Genomic DNA, 18,653 nt, shown 5'->3' on the forward strand with positions numbered 1-18,653 from the left:
AAGACTGGGATATGATTTCTTTAATAACTGTGTAAAGAAAATGCAATTTGGATTTAAACAGATAGAAATTAGTTTTGCATTGGAAAGAGCTAAAAACAATAATGACTGCCTAATCAAAATCAATTCCTCTTTTCTTATAGCAATGGTTTTATTGAACTATCTACTCCTCTTCCATGTAGCATAGGTTTTATCCCCATGGAATGCTCAACCATTTGTGGTATACATTCATTCAGTTTGTTAACAATTAGTTTCAGCATGGTATTAGTTTAGGTGTGTCCAGTGTTAGATAATGAGACACAAGAAGAAATATACTCTGGGGAATTTGGATTATACAAACATTTCTCCACACTTATAAAATATTAACTGGAGGATGATGAAACTTTCTGACTCTGAATTCTTTGTTATAACCTTGTGTCTATTTCATAGCAGGTTTCATGGAGGAGACATTATTAGAGATAAATCATTAAGCATGCATAAAAGAAAAGTGAATGTTATGAGCATCTTAGATGGCAGATAACAGATGAGCAAAGGTACAGAGTCAAGAATGTGTAAGGCATACTTGGGGTATGGCAACAAGGCACTTCAATGAAGCTAGAAACAGGAATGCAGGGACATACCATGGAGGTTTGATTATCGGAATAAGGAGACTGCGCAACTCTTTCCCTTCAGGAAATGAAATTGCTTCGAGGATTTTTAAGCAAGGTGACACCATGATGAGCATCTTATTTAGAGAACGTTCTGGCTGGAGAAAATGTCAAGTGACTTGCTTGCTACTATTAACATCTAAACCACAAAATGGTTGCATGTACTTCAGCATATTATTAATAATTAATCATGTCTTTACTTAGTTTTTATTCAGGTGTTAAACATGTTAATAATTGATCAGATTTTTAACAGAATGATGAAAGTAATTTAGGCTATAAATGTACCAAAATGTCAAGGAAACCAAATATTCATTTTCCCATCACATAATTTTGCCAGAAATTCCCTTGAATGAGGAAAGTAAAAGAAAAGGAAAGATTGACCAGTGAATGCCCTAGGGAGAATTTCTGCTCCATGGAGTCTGCATTCCACTACGGCTGAGGACAGGAGCACTTTGTAATTTAGACTGTAATTTGGGTTGTAATAGGGTGACACTAAGTGGCTGAAAAGGGAAAAGCTTAGTTAATGGAAATCAAAATAAACAAAAAATTGCACTTGCGGTGACATTCATGACTCCCTGACAACAACATAAGAAAATTATATTCGGAGTAACTTAGAATCTTGAAAAAAAAATTTGAAACTAGCAACTTCTTTCTTTCTGTGAAGCTTAAGATTCTTGTGCAAAGATGACAAAAAACAACAAATATTGAATCATATAAGTTATATAAGCTGAATTAAAGGATAAGGCTTTTTCCTTTTAAATGAAAAAAATATCTTGCTATTACATTTTCTGTCACATACATTTTTTAGGTAGCTTTTTTCATTTTTTGTCATTATTCATAATAATAATAAACAGTAAAATAACAATTTTGCTTATCAGTATATAAAACGCACAATGGATTTTCAATGTAATGTTTCTGAGTAAATCTACTCGAGTAAATAAATACACACGCAATACTTAACTAACTGCTTTACACCTCTTCAAAAATGTTTACCACACAGTGAAAGAAAAGGTTATTTTTTTCTGGCAAGCTCTGTAGTAAATTTGTGTTTTTATTTTTTTCGTCCTGCTAAAACTGTTTTTTAAAGGAGATATATTTTTATCTACTCAAAATTAAAAGGACTTCCTAATTTAATATTTATTTATTCCTTTGTTCATTCAATAATTATTAGATTGAACCATATAAAATTATATTTTGTTGGTTAAAATGATTTAATACTCTCAATATATATGATTCAACCTACTATTTATTAAGTACTTCTAGAAGATGATGATAGATATATCATATCTGTGAACACGGACACTTTTATCACTCTAGTATGAAAAACCCACTGGAGCAGTCGATTTTATCTTTGGGTAATTCTCACAAAATACATAACTTTTCTTCCTTAATGGAACTGAATTTTTTCCCACACATTGGTTTTTATTCTGGATTTTTAAAGTATTTTTAATAAATGTTGTCTTATTTAATTTGTAATTATCAAGCGAAATTGTGGTTGGGGACATGGATGAAGAAAGGGGAGATGTTGGCCAAGGGTACAAAGGAGAAATGGGCTCTAGTAATTTGTTACACAATATGGGGTGTATAGCTAATAATGTAATGTATATTTCAAAATAGCTAAAATAATGGATTTTAAGTGTTTTCACCACAAAGAAACAAGGAGCGACTGAGGAAATGGATATGTTGTTTCTGGAATTTAGAGCCACATAAAGACAAATCTATTCCAGTTTATATATGATTAGTCTTCAGATATCAGGTAACTAACTCTGCACTTACTTCTGCTTCTATCCTATTGTCTTCACTTCTCTGGATTAAACACTTTAGTTGCTACACCTAAAATGTGGCCATCCCAAATTGACATTTGAAAATGTTGGCCATTTCATCTTTTCAATTTTCTCCTCTTCGAGTTTCTGAGACATTTCTCTCTTCTGGTTTTCTTCCTGCATCTCAGATTTTCTTTCATTTTCTTTTGATACTTTTTCTTTTACTAACCAACCCCTTTACCATCAATGTTCCCAGTAGCTTATCCTTTTGCTATGTTCTCTAAAGATACACTAGATGACTTCATTCTGCCCTTTATCTTCAGCTACCATTAGTATGCTAAGTGTTTCTAGATTTATATCTCTAGATAAAAAAAAGTTTTGAACTGCAGACCTGTGTATTTAACTGTCTCACAGACATAGCTACTTGGAAGTTTCACATATCCTTCCAGCTAAATCTATCCTCAACTTGAATACGTCATCTCTATCCACCCCATCACTCAAAGAAGAAACACAGTTACCCCTTTATACCATCATTCTCATTGCCTGCTCTCACCCCCACCACAACACACAAATTCTACCTCCTTGCTTTCTTAAGATAGGAATTGGTCTTAACATACGATCTTATTTTTAGTAACAACTTTAGGGAGATGTATATAATTCAGGTATCATACTAGTTACCATTTAAAATGTACAATTTAATGATTTTAATATATTCTCAGAGCTGTGCTACATCATCATTTCGGAATATTTTTATCATCCCTAAAAGAATCCCGGTACCCTTTAGCTATCATCCACCCTCCCAACTGTCTATCCTCCCCATCCCTAAATGCTACTAAACTACTTTCTATCACCATAGATTTTCCTGTTTTGCATATATAACGCAAATGAATTCATACAATATGTGATCTCTGGGATCGCATATTGTATGATTTCATTTGCGTTATATATGCAAAACAGGAAAATCTTTGCAAAACCATTTAGCAATGAGTACTAAAATATATTCTACTTAAAGTCTTTTTTTGTTTCACATGATGTATTCAAGGTTCATCCATACTGCGTCATGTATTATCACTTCACTCCTTTTTGTAGTTAAATAATATTCCATTGTATGGATTTGCCACATTATGTTTCTGTGCTCATCAGTTGATGGACATTTGGGTTGTTTTCACCTTTTAACTTTTATGAATAATGTTATGACCATTGATGTATAAGTTCTTGTGTGGACAAATGTTTATTTCTTTCTATATATATATATCATATAGATATATATCATATGTAGAGTCAAATACATAAATATATTTATTTATGAAACAATTACATATCTCATATATGTGTATAAATAATTCAAATTGCTGGGTCAAATGGTGACTTTATATTTAGTTTTTTTGAGGAAATTCCAGACTCTTGTCCAAAGCAACTGTACCAATTTACACTTCCACCAGGAGTGTATCAGGGTTCTGACTTCTCCACATCATTGTTAATACTTATTATTGACATTCTAAAATTATAGCCAGTCTAGGTGTAGGTATAAAGTTGAATCTTATTGTGGTTTTGATTAACATGTTCCTGATAACTAATGATCTTAGCAACTTTTCTTGTTCTTATTGGCCATACGTGTATCTTCTTTGGATATTTACTTTTTTTTTTGCAAAATTATGGTAAAACTCATGATAAATCTGACTTGAAGATTTGACAGAATTTACTAATAAATCCTCAAATTTTATGAGCCTCATGGGCCTGGGATTCTTTTAAGAAAATGTTTTAACTATGAGTTTAATTTATATAAGTGATATAAAGATTTTTTTTTGTTCTTTTGAGTCAGGTTTTGTTATTGTATTTTTTCCTGCAAATTTTGTCTAATTGTCAAATTTGTTGGCATCAAGATGTTCTTAATATTTTCTCATTATCTTTTTTAATGTCTGTATGATACTTGGTGCTATATTAGTTATGGTTCTCCAGAGAAACAGAATGAATAGGATATACAGATGTTCCATGACTTACAATGGGGTTACTTCTTGATAAACCAATTGTAAGTTGAAAATATGAATAGTTGAAAATGCACTTCATACATGTAACCTACACAACATCATAGCTTAGCCTAGCCTACTTTAAACACACTTTAAAAACTAACATTAGCCTATAGTTGGCCAAAATCATCTAACACAACACAAAACAAAACCTATTTTATAACAAAATGTTTATAACAATATATACCTCATATAATTTGTTGAATGCTATACAGAAAGCAAAAAAAAACAGATAATCACAAAGATACTCAAAGTACAGTTTCTATTGAATGCATATTACTTTCACACTATCATAAAATTGAAAAATTGTAAATTGAACCATTGTAAGTCAGGGACCACCTGTATATAGATATATAAGAGAGGATTTCTTATGGGAATTAGTTCTTGCAATTATGGAGACTAAGAAGTCCCACAATATGCCATCTGCAAACTGGAGAACCAGGAAAGCCAGTAGTGTAATTCAGCCGGTGCCAGAAGGACTGAGACCTAAGGGAGCAAATAACGTAATTCTTAATCTGAGCCCAAAGGCCTGAGAGCCTGGGAAGGAGGTAGGAGGATGCTGGTATAAGCCCCAGAGTCCAAAGCCATGAGAACCAGGAAAGCTCCAATGTAAAAGGAGAAGAGATGAAAGTCCCAGCTCCAAAAGAAAGACAGAATTCACCCTTTCTCCAACTTTTTGTTCTATACTTTGGGTTCTGGCTATAATTCTGGGTCAGTCTGGTATAGGTGGTTAGACTTAGACTTCTATGGGTTCATTCCCATAATTAAGGGTTATTTCTATTGCTCTCTTCCCTCCAGCCACAATCCTACTCCACCTCAGTTTCTTTCCTTGTTTCCTGTGGCCACAAAAAAACCCTGGGTTGTTGGAGCCTTGGCTGACAACATGGTGCTACTCTGTAGCTGTGTTTCATTTTCAAGTACCACCAAAGGAAAAACAAAACCTGGTGACCCATCCCCATTCTTGTTTCCTCTCCACATTTTGACTCCATTCCGTAATCTATTTATTTTGGTTTACTATCCTGACTAAGCAAAAGGTAGTTGTCTTATTTTGTGTAGCATTTATAGTTGCTATCAGTAGGATAGTGGGACTATTAGGAGCTCACACAATACTAGAGCTGGAACTTGCACTGTTTTCTTTTTTTTTTCTTTTTTGGTCGTATGTTCCATAAGATATTACGTTTTGGATTATAGGAAAGGAGAAAGCATTGTGACAAAAGAAGTTGTATTCAATTATTTATCCTACACTTCTAGTAAATGACGAGGTTCAAAGTACAGGGGAAGGAAAGTCTGCGTTTCAGTCGAAGTTGAAATTATTTAGTTGTTTGTACTTGGAAAAGAGATTTTGCTTCTAAGCACCTCAATTTACTTGGGGTTATATTATCAGACCTCCTGTGGAAAATCTTTATGAACTCCAGACTTTTATAGAAAATGCAGGATAATTACACTCACAATCCTGAACAGCTTTCTCAACAGATTTTACTTACTATTTCTGATTATTAAGAAGCACTGTAGCATGAATGCATCCATTTTGAAAAGCTAAAAGAGGAAACTAAGAAGCATATAGGAATTAGTTTTTTATCTACATTGTTGCCACCCCCACAGTTAAAGCTAAAGTAATCATCATCTGCTGATCTATCATGCTCTAAGCATATTTTTCTTTGCCAAGATTTCAGGCAGTCTTGGAATTAAGGATCTAAATTAGAAATTATCTTATCTGATTATTAACTTATAGGTCTGTTTCATTTTTAATGAAGGCAATTAAAAATATGATGAACCCAGAAAAATACACTGTTTGAAAGCTCTTTATGGTCCTCATCACCTAGAAGAATAGCTATGCAATAAAATACAACTGAAACTTAAAGATTTAAGATGAAAACCACCGTAACTATAATTCTTATCTTAATAAGCTTTTTAGTCTTCAGTAAAGAGATAAGGAATAATTTTTAAATTACATTTGATCCTTCATCCAGTTACTTTTATTTCTGCCTTCCATAGCATGCCCATTTGTTTATTAGAATTTGTATCCAGATGTTACTTGTAACTGGCATACAGATATAAAACCTCTGACAAAAATAAGTTATTTGAGATTTCAAGGCTTAAATTTCATTTAATCTTGTTAAGGAAAGGACAGAAGGAAAGCAAATAACTTTTTAAAATATAAAAGCTGTAATTTTTATTCCCTTTTGATAGATTGATACAGTTTTAGACTGGACTTTGAAATTATATGATAATAACCAGCACTTTTTATGAAGCATTATCAAGTCAATTTCCTTGGCAAAACCATTTAGCAATGAATACTGAAATATATTCTGCTTAAAGGTATTTTATCAGCTAGTTCATGAATACTGTATTTGAAATTTTACATTTGGGTGGTATATTTGAATGCAGCCTGATAAATACCAAAAATGATTGTTGAGAACCTCAGAATTTTAATGACTGTGAATAATTTATTTTCTTTTTCATTTTACATTTTCAAAGAACTTGTCCATAATTCTCACTTTAACATAATTTCAGTCTCTATTTTTTCCTGTAATTCTTTCATAAGTAAAATCTCTGGAACTATGATAATGGTTTGTTGTGCTGTGATGTCCCGAATATTTCTTTCTGCTCTTTCAAATTGTGTGATATATAGGTAGACCCTAGAAGTAAAGCTAGAAGTTGTTTCTGGGTGTCTTCTCTGAGTTTTGTTGAATGATTTTTTGATAAACCAAGTAACCCCTTGCTTTCCAACCACTTCTAAACAGAGAAATCTTGTTCCATTACCACAACAGAAGTTTGAAATAAAACTCTTTGAAAAGTGTCATTTCATTCTCCCATGATTTCTTGTGCATGCTGATATTTTGATATGTAAGTTATTGATGTTGATAAACAGTTACAGCTTATCTTATTTGGGTTAAATGGTGAGCTAAGCAGTATAAAATTCCTCCCCATATGGACAACTAAAGATGCTTGATTTAATAGAATACAGAAAGGGTGTAGCTGAACTAACAGGATGGAAAAGAATCTCTAAGTGCCAGAAATGAAGAGTAATATATTCATGGGCTGAATCTCTGGAAACCATGGAATAGAGTAAATAGAACAGTTGAGTAGCAGACTCAGTCTATCTAGCACTTGGATTTTAATGATGTAAATTTAGCTTGCTCAAGAAAAAAGTTGTAAAAGTGATCGATGCCTAGGGCTTGGGCCCTAAGAGGGTTGAAACCTCAGTGAAAGGGTAAACAAATAAAATCTACACATTGACATTGGAAGCAGACAGAAAAGAATGAAGTTTCTATCCATCTAGATTCTGTATCGAAACAAAAAAATAGAAGAATCTGTAAATCTGAACTCAAGTCTGAATAGTAGAGTCTAAATTGCCCAAAACTGCAAGATATAGAAATCCTTGCCTCAATCATTAAGATAAATATTGATCACAAACCAGTGTGTGCCTAACAAAAACAAATACAAAATAACTCTCAAGAGACATTCTACAATTCAGGTCACAAGGAAACATTACAGAAGAAGGCCTTTTGAAAAATATCACAATAAAAGTAGATTACCAGAAATTAGTAAGAACTAAAAGATGAATTAGAGAATTAAAAAATAAATTAAATGACATCTGTAATTCAGCAGAGACAATGAGATAAAAAGTGGAAGACAGGTTCTGAGACAGGGAGGATAGAACAGAAATGCCCAACATATATTTGATAAGAGTTCCAGAACACAAAATGGAAAATAGGGAGTCTACAGTTTAAGACATCATGGTTGAAATTTTTCAGAATTAAAATTCTACGTATTCGAAAGCTACATATTCAAATTAAAATTCTACAAACTTTTTATATAACATTTAAAAGTTATATAAAGAATAAATAAGTCTACACTTAGACACATTTTAGTGAAACTTCAGAATGTCAAATCAAAGAGATATGCAAAATACAACTAAATAGAAAATATAGATTATGTATTTAAAGTACTGCAGTTAGACTATAGATAATGCAACGAAAACAATGAAGGTCAAGATTTTGAAACACCTTCAGTTTGAAGACAAAATAACTGCTAACCTATAATTCTCTATCCAGCTAATCTATAAAGAGTAAGGGTCATAAAGAAAATTTCAGATAAAGACTGAGAGGCTTTTCCCCAGTAGGGCTTGTATTCAGGAAGAAGGGTTTTACATCCTGAAATAAATGGAATATAAGAAGCAATGGTGAGCAAAATATTAAGAAATGTGTGAGAAAATATAAACATTGAAGCATTCTTATTATTTTCATGTTCTTTGTTTGAAAGGTAAAGTTATTGATTGAAGTTTACATCAATCTGAAGTTAAATTTAAGCACAAAAATATATGTAAATGAAAATGTAAAAGTTTAAAATTAGTAGTGGCAAAAAAAAGAGATAGATTCCTCTTAGATACCAATCCAAGTGGAAGTATATTAAAAGTATCTGTCCCCGTAGTGAAGACTTGTCAATTTTGAAAACTTAGATAGTGTCAAAAAAAAGTAAAGTATCCTTTTCCAAAAAAAGGTGATACACTATATTACACTAAAGTTAATCTAATGAAAGTATAGAAAAAATAGCAAAGGAGAAAGAATGGTATGAGAAAATTAAATAGATATATATGGGGCAAAATGGCCAACTAGACACAGACTGGTGAAACAGCTACCACCAAGGGACCAGATGACTGGTACACTCCTAACAGATCTTCAGAGGGAAGGATAGAGAGTGGATAGAGGGAAGACGTGGGAGCTGGACTCACAGGGGAAGAATCTGGAAACACTGCACAGGGCTACTGTTCACTGGGACTTTTTCCTGGCCCCCAGTGACTTTGGAAGAATAGGTGAGTTGAACTAGCAAGGAGCAACCTGCTGTGGCCATGGGCCTCTGGAATCACAGCAGGAGGAGACCCCTCAGCCACCATGGATATTGGAATTGGCAGGAAGAGCTACTTAGAGAAGTGGTAAGGGCAACAAGTCAACTGATATGGAGCCCAGAGGGTTTGGTGCAGGTGTGTCTGTAGTAGAGCATAGCCAGGGACAGCCATCCCACTAAACTCAACTTACTGCCATTGGAGGCTTTAGCCCTAGGGGAGCTGTTGGATCCGAACTCTATAGAACCGTTTTGCCCATCTGAAGGAGCCAATCTGATCTGACCACCCCTTAGTCTGCTGGCCTCTCCAAGGGCCTTAGCCTGGTCATGTCTGCTTACAGGGCAGCCTCAGGTGTCCTGGGGGCCTTCATCGTAGTTTCTATGCTATAAAGTTATTGAGTGCATACAGTAAAATTAGGCAGTATTATAATTGGGTTAGATGTGCTCTCATTGAATTTTTATAATGATGTCAAATAAGAAATATAATTATTTAATTTTTAAGATGAGGAAATTGACATGCAAATGATTAAATAGTTTGCCCAAATTCACATATCTGGTAAGTGGTAAGCTCAGTGAGTCTGGCTTTAGAGTCCTATCTTTTACCACTATAAATTTTCTATATACAAAATTAACATGATGAAGTAAGTCTAACTATATCAGTGATAATAATAAATGTAAAACAGCTAAATTTGCCTATTAAATATAAAATTATAAAGTTATCTTTTAAAAGACTTTCTGAATGGACTTTTAAAAAGTAGCAACAAAATATTCTATTTACAAAAAAAGAAGTAATAATAAAAATAATCATATAAGTATAGAAGTGGGAAAAAATACAAAACAACTTCTAACCAAAGGAATGCTTAGTTTATCTATATTAATAATAGGCAAAAGATATTAAGGCAAAATGGATTATTAAGAATTAAGAGAGTTATTAAATGTTGAAAATTGGAACAATTTATCAAGAATATAGTTAAGGCTAGCAAATTGTATTTTCAAAATGATAGCAAAAATTTATAAATCAAAAGACTTATTTGGAAAATATAAAAAGAAGTTACTAAATAATAATATTCTCTTGTTCATATTTATATACCAGAAAATATTAACAGCATAATTTTTCTCTAGCTTTATACATTTATTTTGCTGACCCTTATGCTCAAAACTAACAAATTAAGCTTGCTTGGAGCTCCAGAGATAAACATTTTAGCCAGAATTTCAAATGTGCTTTAGACATAGTGCTAAGGATGGCCCCTCTCAAACATCTCTTCCACAAAAACTTTCCTGATCTTTTCACTTAGGTGTGTCTCTCCCTATTTTGAACCCCTAAATCACTTTCTTTTTGCTAGTTTAGCAATCTCCTTGCTTTAACTCAGAGGTCTCAACCAGGGGTGATTATGCCCACCAGGAGACATTTGTTAGCGTCTAGAGATATTTTTGGTTGTCACAAATTGGGGGATTTTATGGTAAATGGAGGCCAGAGATGATGCTAAATATCCTACAATGCACAGGAGAGTCTCCACAACAAAGAACTATCTGGCCCAAAATGTCAACAGTGATGTGGTTAAGAATGAGAAATTCTGCTTTCGTGTATAATATGTTTTTTTTGGAATTTTTAGCTTCTTTCCTTTTAGTTATATTATAAGCATCTTGGATTGTGTCTTACTCATCTCGGATTCCATATGTAGAATATGCAGCATTGTGTTTGCTACACAGTATATCAGCATTTGTTTAACTGAATTTTCATTCAACAGCAATCCTTAGTGACCACTGTGTCTTGTGTACTATATACTTTCCTTAGAATTCGTGTTAAAAAGTATAAACAGGTAGTCTTTATCCTCTACAAATTTCTAGTGTAAGAGTGAGATAAATGTATAAATGGGTAATTTATAGTACAACACAGGGCATACTTGAACAAAAATATGAGAGGAAAATTATGCAAAAAGAAGCCAAAATAAATGGAGACTAATTAGGCTTAGAGGAGAAAGCTTTACCTAAGAAATGGCAGCGAGTTAGAATTTGAAGAAAGAAAAATAATTCAAAAACTCATAGAAATGTGAAGCATAAAATTACCTTGGGGTTCATCTACTTAAACTCCAAATTTTATCGACAATGGAAACTGAGTTCTAGATAGGTAAAGTGATTGACAGTGTCTCAGAGAGTTCCTAGCAGAGCCTAAACTGGAACTCAGTTTTCTGTCTATTTATTTCCATTATAACCCATTGCCCTTCTTCAACCTTCATTGTTCAAGGGTCTTACCAAATTATGTTACGTTTTACCAAATTCTGTTCTCCAGAGAAACAGAACCAATATTGTGTGTATTTGTGTGTGTGTGTGTGTGTGTGTGCGTGTTTACACAGAGCATTATTATAAAGAGTTGACTTATGTAATTGTGTAGGCCAACAATCCCAAGATCTGTAGTCAGTAAGACAGAGGTGCAAGAGAGCCAATGGTGTAGATCTGTACTAAATAGCTGCAGACTGAAGGCCCAGTAAGAGCTAATGTTTGAGTTTACATCCAGGGGCAGGTAAAGACTAACGTTCCAACTCAAGACAGTCAACAGGAGGAGTTCCCTTTTACTCAGACTTTTGGGCTACTCATGTCTTCAATTGATTGAATGAGGTCCATCCACAACAGTGAGGGCAATCTGCTTTCCTTATTCTAGGGATTCAAATGATAACCTCATCCAGAAACGCCATCATGGTCATGCTCAGAATATTGTTTGACCGAATGTCTGGTCATCTGGTGATTCAATCAAGTTGACACATAAAGTTAACTATCAGAATCAGTAAAAAACAAACAATGAACACCCTCTTTCTACACATCACAAAGTACTTTGAAAGTGTGTTTTATTTGTTCTGGAGGAACTAAGGATTTCATAAAATAAATCAAAACACACTAAAACTCTAGTGTCTACATTAATGCTAACAAAATTATTTCCTTCCAAAATGAAGAATTATGTTAGATTTGCATAAAAATAGGAGATTTTTAAATTTATCTTTTGCAACTTGCCTTGAATTGTATATTTCAGCAATTATTTTTAATTCCCAAGAGCTCTGTCTTGTACTCATTTTACCTTTTCCATAGCATTTTGTTTTTATTTTATTAATGAAATATTTTCTCTAATGTCTCTGAGGGCTTTGATTATAGTATAGTTTTTCTGTGAAGTTTTCCTTAGCTTTATTTTTAATTATCAGTGTTAGCTCCTCTTGCTTGACTCCTTGATTTGGAACATTAGTCTTTGCCTGCCTCTGGATGTAACTTTTGTGATACGGTTTGGCTGTTTATCCATTCAAATATCATCTTGAATTGTAATCTTCATAATCCCCATGTGTCAGGGAGGGACCTGGTAGGTGGAGACTGAATCACTGGAGTGGTTTCCCCCATGCTGTTCTCTTGATAGTGAGTGAGTTCTAACGAGATCTGATGGTTTTATAAAGGGCTCTTCTCCCTTCATGTTCTCTTCTCTCTCCTGCCACCTTGTGAAGAAGGTGCTTGTTTCCCCTTCACCTTCCACCACGATTGTAAGTTTCCTGAGGCCTCTCCAGCCATGCAGAACTGTGAGTCAATTAAGCCTCTTTCCTTCATAAATTACCCAGTCTCAGGTAGTATATTTATAGCAATGTGAAAACAGAGTAATATACTTTGTTTATTTATTTTGTTCTACTCCTTTATTTTAAAAGATATGAGTATAATTTTGGTTTAATAACTAGATTAACTGATTCTAATATTCATATAGAAAATTATATGAGAAAGAATATTCAGGAAACTTTGAAAAAGTAGACAAGAGATGACTAGTACTACCAAATATAAAGCCTATTATGACAATATAATAATCTACAGTATATATGAAAATAAAATTAAAGTGACTACCTACCTGACTTTCTATATTAAAAAAACAAGTTATTTAGAGGTTAGAATATAAAAATTAAGCCACAAAAGAACCAAAAAGATTATCATTAGAGTTATACACATGCGCATGCAGAAACATAGGCATTCATAAATGAAGTCAGGCTGTTTTTTCTGGGCATAAAACAAAACTCAGAAACAGGGGTGAATTTATGGCTCCAAAATGGTGGTATAGAAGCAAGTTGGCTTCACTCTCTATCGTCCACCCCCCCAAAAAAAAACAACAACAAAATTACAGTACCAAGATAATCATCAGAAATATCTCAGAACTCAAATAAGAAGATGAGACAGTGGTTCCTGGGACTATGGAGAAGTGAAAAAAACTTCAAGCAGATGGCAAGAGAATTGGACTTCCATATCTGCAGCACCCCATCCCCAATTCTGCCTGAAACCAAACACGTGGAAAGTTTTCGCCCTAAATCACTGTTTCTACACTAGCAAAATTAAGATGGAGGTGGACAACCAGCTTCCTCACCATCTTGGGTTTCTTGGCAAAAGAGCCATTTCTGCCTTAATCCACGGGAAGCATTGCTAATAACCAAGGAAACAAATATCCTTGAGAACAGGCAGAGACAAGGCAGGGAGGTGGGACCACCATCCCCAGCCCAGGGAACTCTGCTGTGTAATTGGCCAAAGGAGATATCAAATCAGAATAGCTGTTCAGCAGCGCCATACTGTCAGAGGTATATCCCACAGGTCTCCTGGGCATAAACCTTTGGCTAGCCTTCCCACACTGCTGGGATATCTTCTTTGGAGCCTCTTTCATTTTTTCATTCAAGAAGGACAGCAGTTTCATCATTTACAAGAGCTAAGACAAACCTGGCTTAAGGTATCACCTAAAGCTGAAAAGGAGGCAGTGACCTAGTGGTAAAAAACTTAATATATGGGTTATTCTAAACAAATGTATTCAATAAAAACCAAAACAAACCAGGCAGAGGAGAGTGGAATAAATAAATAATCCTTCAATGCAAAGACATAGGCATCCATCCACAATGAACAACAGAAAATAGAGAACCATGATCTCCCTAAATGAACAAAGCAAGAAACCAGTCACTCACCCTAAAGAGACGGCAATATGTGAGTTCTCTAAGAATTCAAAATGGTAATTTTAATGAAACTCAATGATCTACAAGATAACAAATAAAAGGATATTAGAAATTTATCAGAGAAATTTAACAAAGAGATTTAAATAATAAAAAGCTGAAATTTTGAAACTAAGAAATATATTTTCTGAACTGAAAAATTAATTAGAGGCTCTCAACTGCTGAAAGGATCAAGCAAAGAAAAGAACCAGTGAGCTCAAAGACAAGCTACTTAAAAAATGCATAGAGAAGAAAAAAAGAATGAAATGCAATGCAAATTTTCTGGAAGATATAGAAGATCACCTCAAAAGGCCAACCCTATGAATTACTGATGTTCAAGTGGGAATTGAGCAAGAGCAAGTGGTAGAAAGTTTAGTTCAAAGAAATAATAACAGAAAACTTTCCAAAACTTGAGAAAGATATAAAAACCCACATACAAACAGCTCAAAGACCACCAAACAGATCTGACCAATGAAGATTACCCCAAGACATATAATAATCAAACTCTCAAAGGTCAAGGACAAGGAGAGAATCCTAAAACAGGAAGAGAAAAGAGTCAGATAACGTATAAAGGAGCTCTAATTTTTCTGGCAACAGACTTCTCATCAGAAACCATACAGGCCAGGATAGAGTTCAATAACTTTATATTTTCAAAGTGCTGAAAGAAAAAAAAACTGCCATCCAAGAAAATTGTATCCAATAAGGTTATCTTTCACAGATGAATGACAGATAAAACTTTTCTTAAGCAAAAGTTGAGAGAATTCACCACAAGCAGACACATATTACAAGAAATGCTAAAGGAAATTCTTCAGTCTGATATAAACAACAACAAAAGTTTGAAGGTATAAAGAAAGTGTAAAACCCACTGGTAAAATTAAGTACATAGACAATCCGACAATACTCTAATAATTGAAGTTGTGGTGCAAAATCTATTCATAGATCTAGTGTGAAGTGCTAAAGACAAATCTGTCAACAATAGTAATAGACACAACAATGTGATACGAGATGGGCAATATAAAAATAATGAATTGAGATAACAAAAAGTCAAAAGTTGTGGAGGTTACACACTGTAACAAAAGTTACAGTGTAGAGGTTTTTCTTTTTCTTTTTGATTGTTTATATTCTTTGTGATCTAAGATTAGTTGTCATCTCCTTAAAATAACTTGTAGTATCCATGAAGTGTTTTTATAAGCCTCATAGTAACCATAACACAAAAATCTATAGTGAATTTACTAACAATAAAAAGCAACAAAGTAAAACACAGTACCAGAGAAAATTACTTAGCTACAAGGGAAGACAGGAAGAAAGGCAGAGTTATAAAACAAATTTTTAAAAACTAACAAAATGGCAATATAATTCTGTACTTGTCAATAGTAATAATGGCTATAAATTAACTCAATTATTCAATTAAAAGGCATAGAGTGGCTGAATGGTTAAAGAATCAAGACCCAACTACACACTGCCTACAAGAAATGACCTTCACCTATAAAGGCACATAGAGAGTGTTAGTGAAAGGATGTCAAATGATATTTCGTGTAACTGGAAACCAAAATAAAGTAGGTGCAACTATATTTACATCAGATAAAATAGTCTATAAATCAAAGACTGTAAAAAGAGACAAATAAGGTTACTATATAATGATAAAGGTGTTAAATCAGCAAAAGAACATAACAATTTTACATGTCTGTGTGCCCAACATCATAGCTCCCAAGTACATAAAGCAAACTTTAATATATTTAAAGGGTAAGATATACGACAATACAATAATCATAGAGAACTTTAACACTCTACTCTCAATAATGGGCAGATCATCCAGACAGAAAAAAAGACGGAGAAACATTGGTGTTAAACTACACGTTAGGCCTGAGAGGCCTAACTAATATTTACAGAATGTTTAATCCAAATATACATTCTTTTCATTAGCATGTGGAATGCTTTCCAGAACAGAACACAAATTAGTCCACAAAAAGTTTAAACAAATTTAAAAAGTAGAAATTTTGTCAAGTACATTTTTTTACCACAACTGAAGAAAAGTAGAAATCAATAACAAGAGAAACCTTGCAAATTTCACAAGCACATGGAGAGAAAATAATAAGATTCTGAATAACTAATGGGTCAATGATGAAACTACAAACACAATTTTAAATTTTTTTGATAAAAATGAGAAGGGAAGTACAACATACCAAAATCTATGGATGCACCAAAAGCAGTGCTAAAAGAGAAGTTTATACTGAAAAATACCTAAATTATAAAGTAGAAAGCCTTCAAATAAGCAACTTAATAATGTGCCTCAAGGAACTAGAAAAGCAAGAACAAACCAAACAGAAAATTAGTAGAAGAAAATAAATAATAAACATCAGAGCAGAGATAAATTGTGACTAAAAAAGATCACAGAAGACCAACAAAACAAAAAAGTTGGGTTTTTGAAAAGATAAAGAAAATTGGCAAACCTTTGGCTAAACTAAGAAAAAAGAGACCTAAATAAATAATATCAGAAATTAAAAAGAAGACATAATTGAGACCACAGGAATACAAAGAATTGTTAGAGACTATTATAAACAACTATGGACCAGCAAATTGGAAAATCTAGAAAAAATGGATAAATTCCTAGAAACCTACAACTTACCAAGATTGAACAATAAAAAACCAGAAAACCTTAGTAACCCAATGATGAGTCACAAGATTGAAGACATAATACAAATTTGCCCATCAGAGAAAATCCAGGACCTTATGGATTCAATGCTGAATTATGCCAAACATTTAAAAGAAGTAATACCAATTCTAGCCAAATTTTTCCAAAAAAAAAAAAAGAGAGAAGGTGATATGGTTTGGATGTTTATTGTTAAAATGTGATTCCCATTATTGGAGGTGGGGCCTCATAGGAATTGATTGAATCATGTGGATGGATCCCCCACGAATAGCTTGGCATCATCCCCATGGTGATAAGTGAGTTGTCACCCAGTTAGTTCATGTGAGATTTGGTTGTTTAAAAGCATGTGGCACCTTCCCCTCTTTCTCTTCTGCCCTTGCTATGGGATGCGCCTGCTCCCTCTTTACCTTCCACCATGACTGTCAACTTCCTAAGGCCCTCAGCAGAAACTAAGCAAATGTTGATGCCGTGGATGTACACCCTGCAGAATCATGAGCCAATTAAACACTTTTTCTTTATAAATTACCCAGTCTCAGATTTTCTTTCATAGTAATGAAAAAACTGAATAACACAGGAGGGAATACTTGCAAACACGTTCTACAAGACAAGCATTATCTTGATACTAAAACCAGATAAGGACAAAACAAAAAAAGAAAACTATAGGCCAATATCACAGAGGAGTATAAATGCAAAAATTCTCAACAAAATACTAAGAAACTGAATTCGAGAACATGTAAAAAGATTATTCACCATGATCAAGTGGGATTCATCCCAGGGATACAAGGATGGTTTAATATATACAAATCAATCAATGTGATACATTATATCAACAGAATGAAGGACAAAATCCATGTGATCCTTTCAATTGATGCTTAAAAAACATTTGGTAAAATTCAACATTCCTTCATGATAAAAACCCTCAAAAACTGAGATAGAGGGAACATACCTAAACATAATAAAAGCCCTATATGGCAGACCCATAGCCATTATCATACTGAATAGGGAAAACTGAAAGTCTTTCCTCTAAGATCTGGAACATGACAAAGATGTCCACTTTCACCACTGTTAACAACATATTAGACTGCTGCAAAGTAACTGTGGTTTTTGCCATTAAAAAATGGCAAAAACCATAGTCACTTTTGCAGCAACCTAACAGTATTTGAAGGCCTAGCTGAAACAATCAAACAAGAGAAAAAAAATAAAGGACATCCAAACTGAAAGAAAGAAGTCAAGTTATCCTTGTTTGCAGAAGATATGATCTTACATGTGGAAAAGCCTAAAGGCTCCCCACCCCTCCGCCCCCCCCAAAAAAAACCTGTTACACCTGATAAACAGATTCAGCAAAGTTGCAGGATACAAAATGAACATATAAAAATTAGTAGCATTTATATACATGAACAGTAAACAATCTGCAAAAGAAATCAAAAGTAATCACATCTACAAGGGCTATAAGGAATATAAAATGCCTAGGAATCAATTTAACTAAAGAAATGAAAGATCTATACAAGGAAAACTGAAAAATACTGATGAAAGAAACTGAAGAGGACACATTAAAAAAAGATATTCCATGCTCATGGATTGGAAAAGTTAATATCATTGAAATGACAATACTACCCAAAGCAATTTACAGACTCAATTCAATCCCTACCAAAATATCAATAATGTTCTTCACAGAAATAGAAAAAATAATTCTAAGTTTTATATGAAACCACAAGGGACCCTGAAGAGCCAAAGCAATC

Source organism: Pongo pygmaeus, chromosome 2 (assembly GCF_028885625.2).
Source record: "Pongo pygmaeus isolate AG05252 chromosome 2, NHGRI_mPonPyg2-v2.0_pri, whole genome shotgun sequence".
In the NCBI taxonomy this organism is placed as follows: Eukaryota; Metazoa; Chordata; class Mammalia; order Primates; family Hominidae; genus Pongo; species Pongo pygmaeus.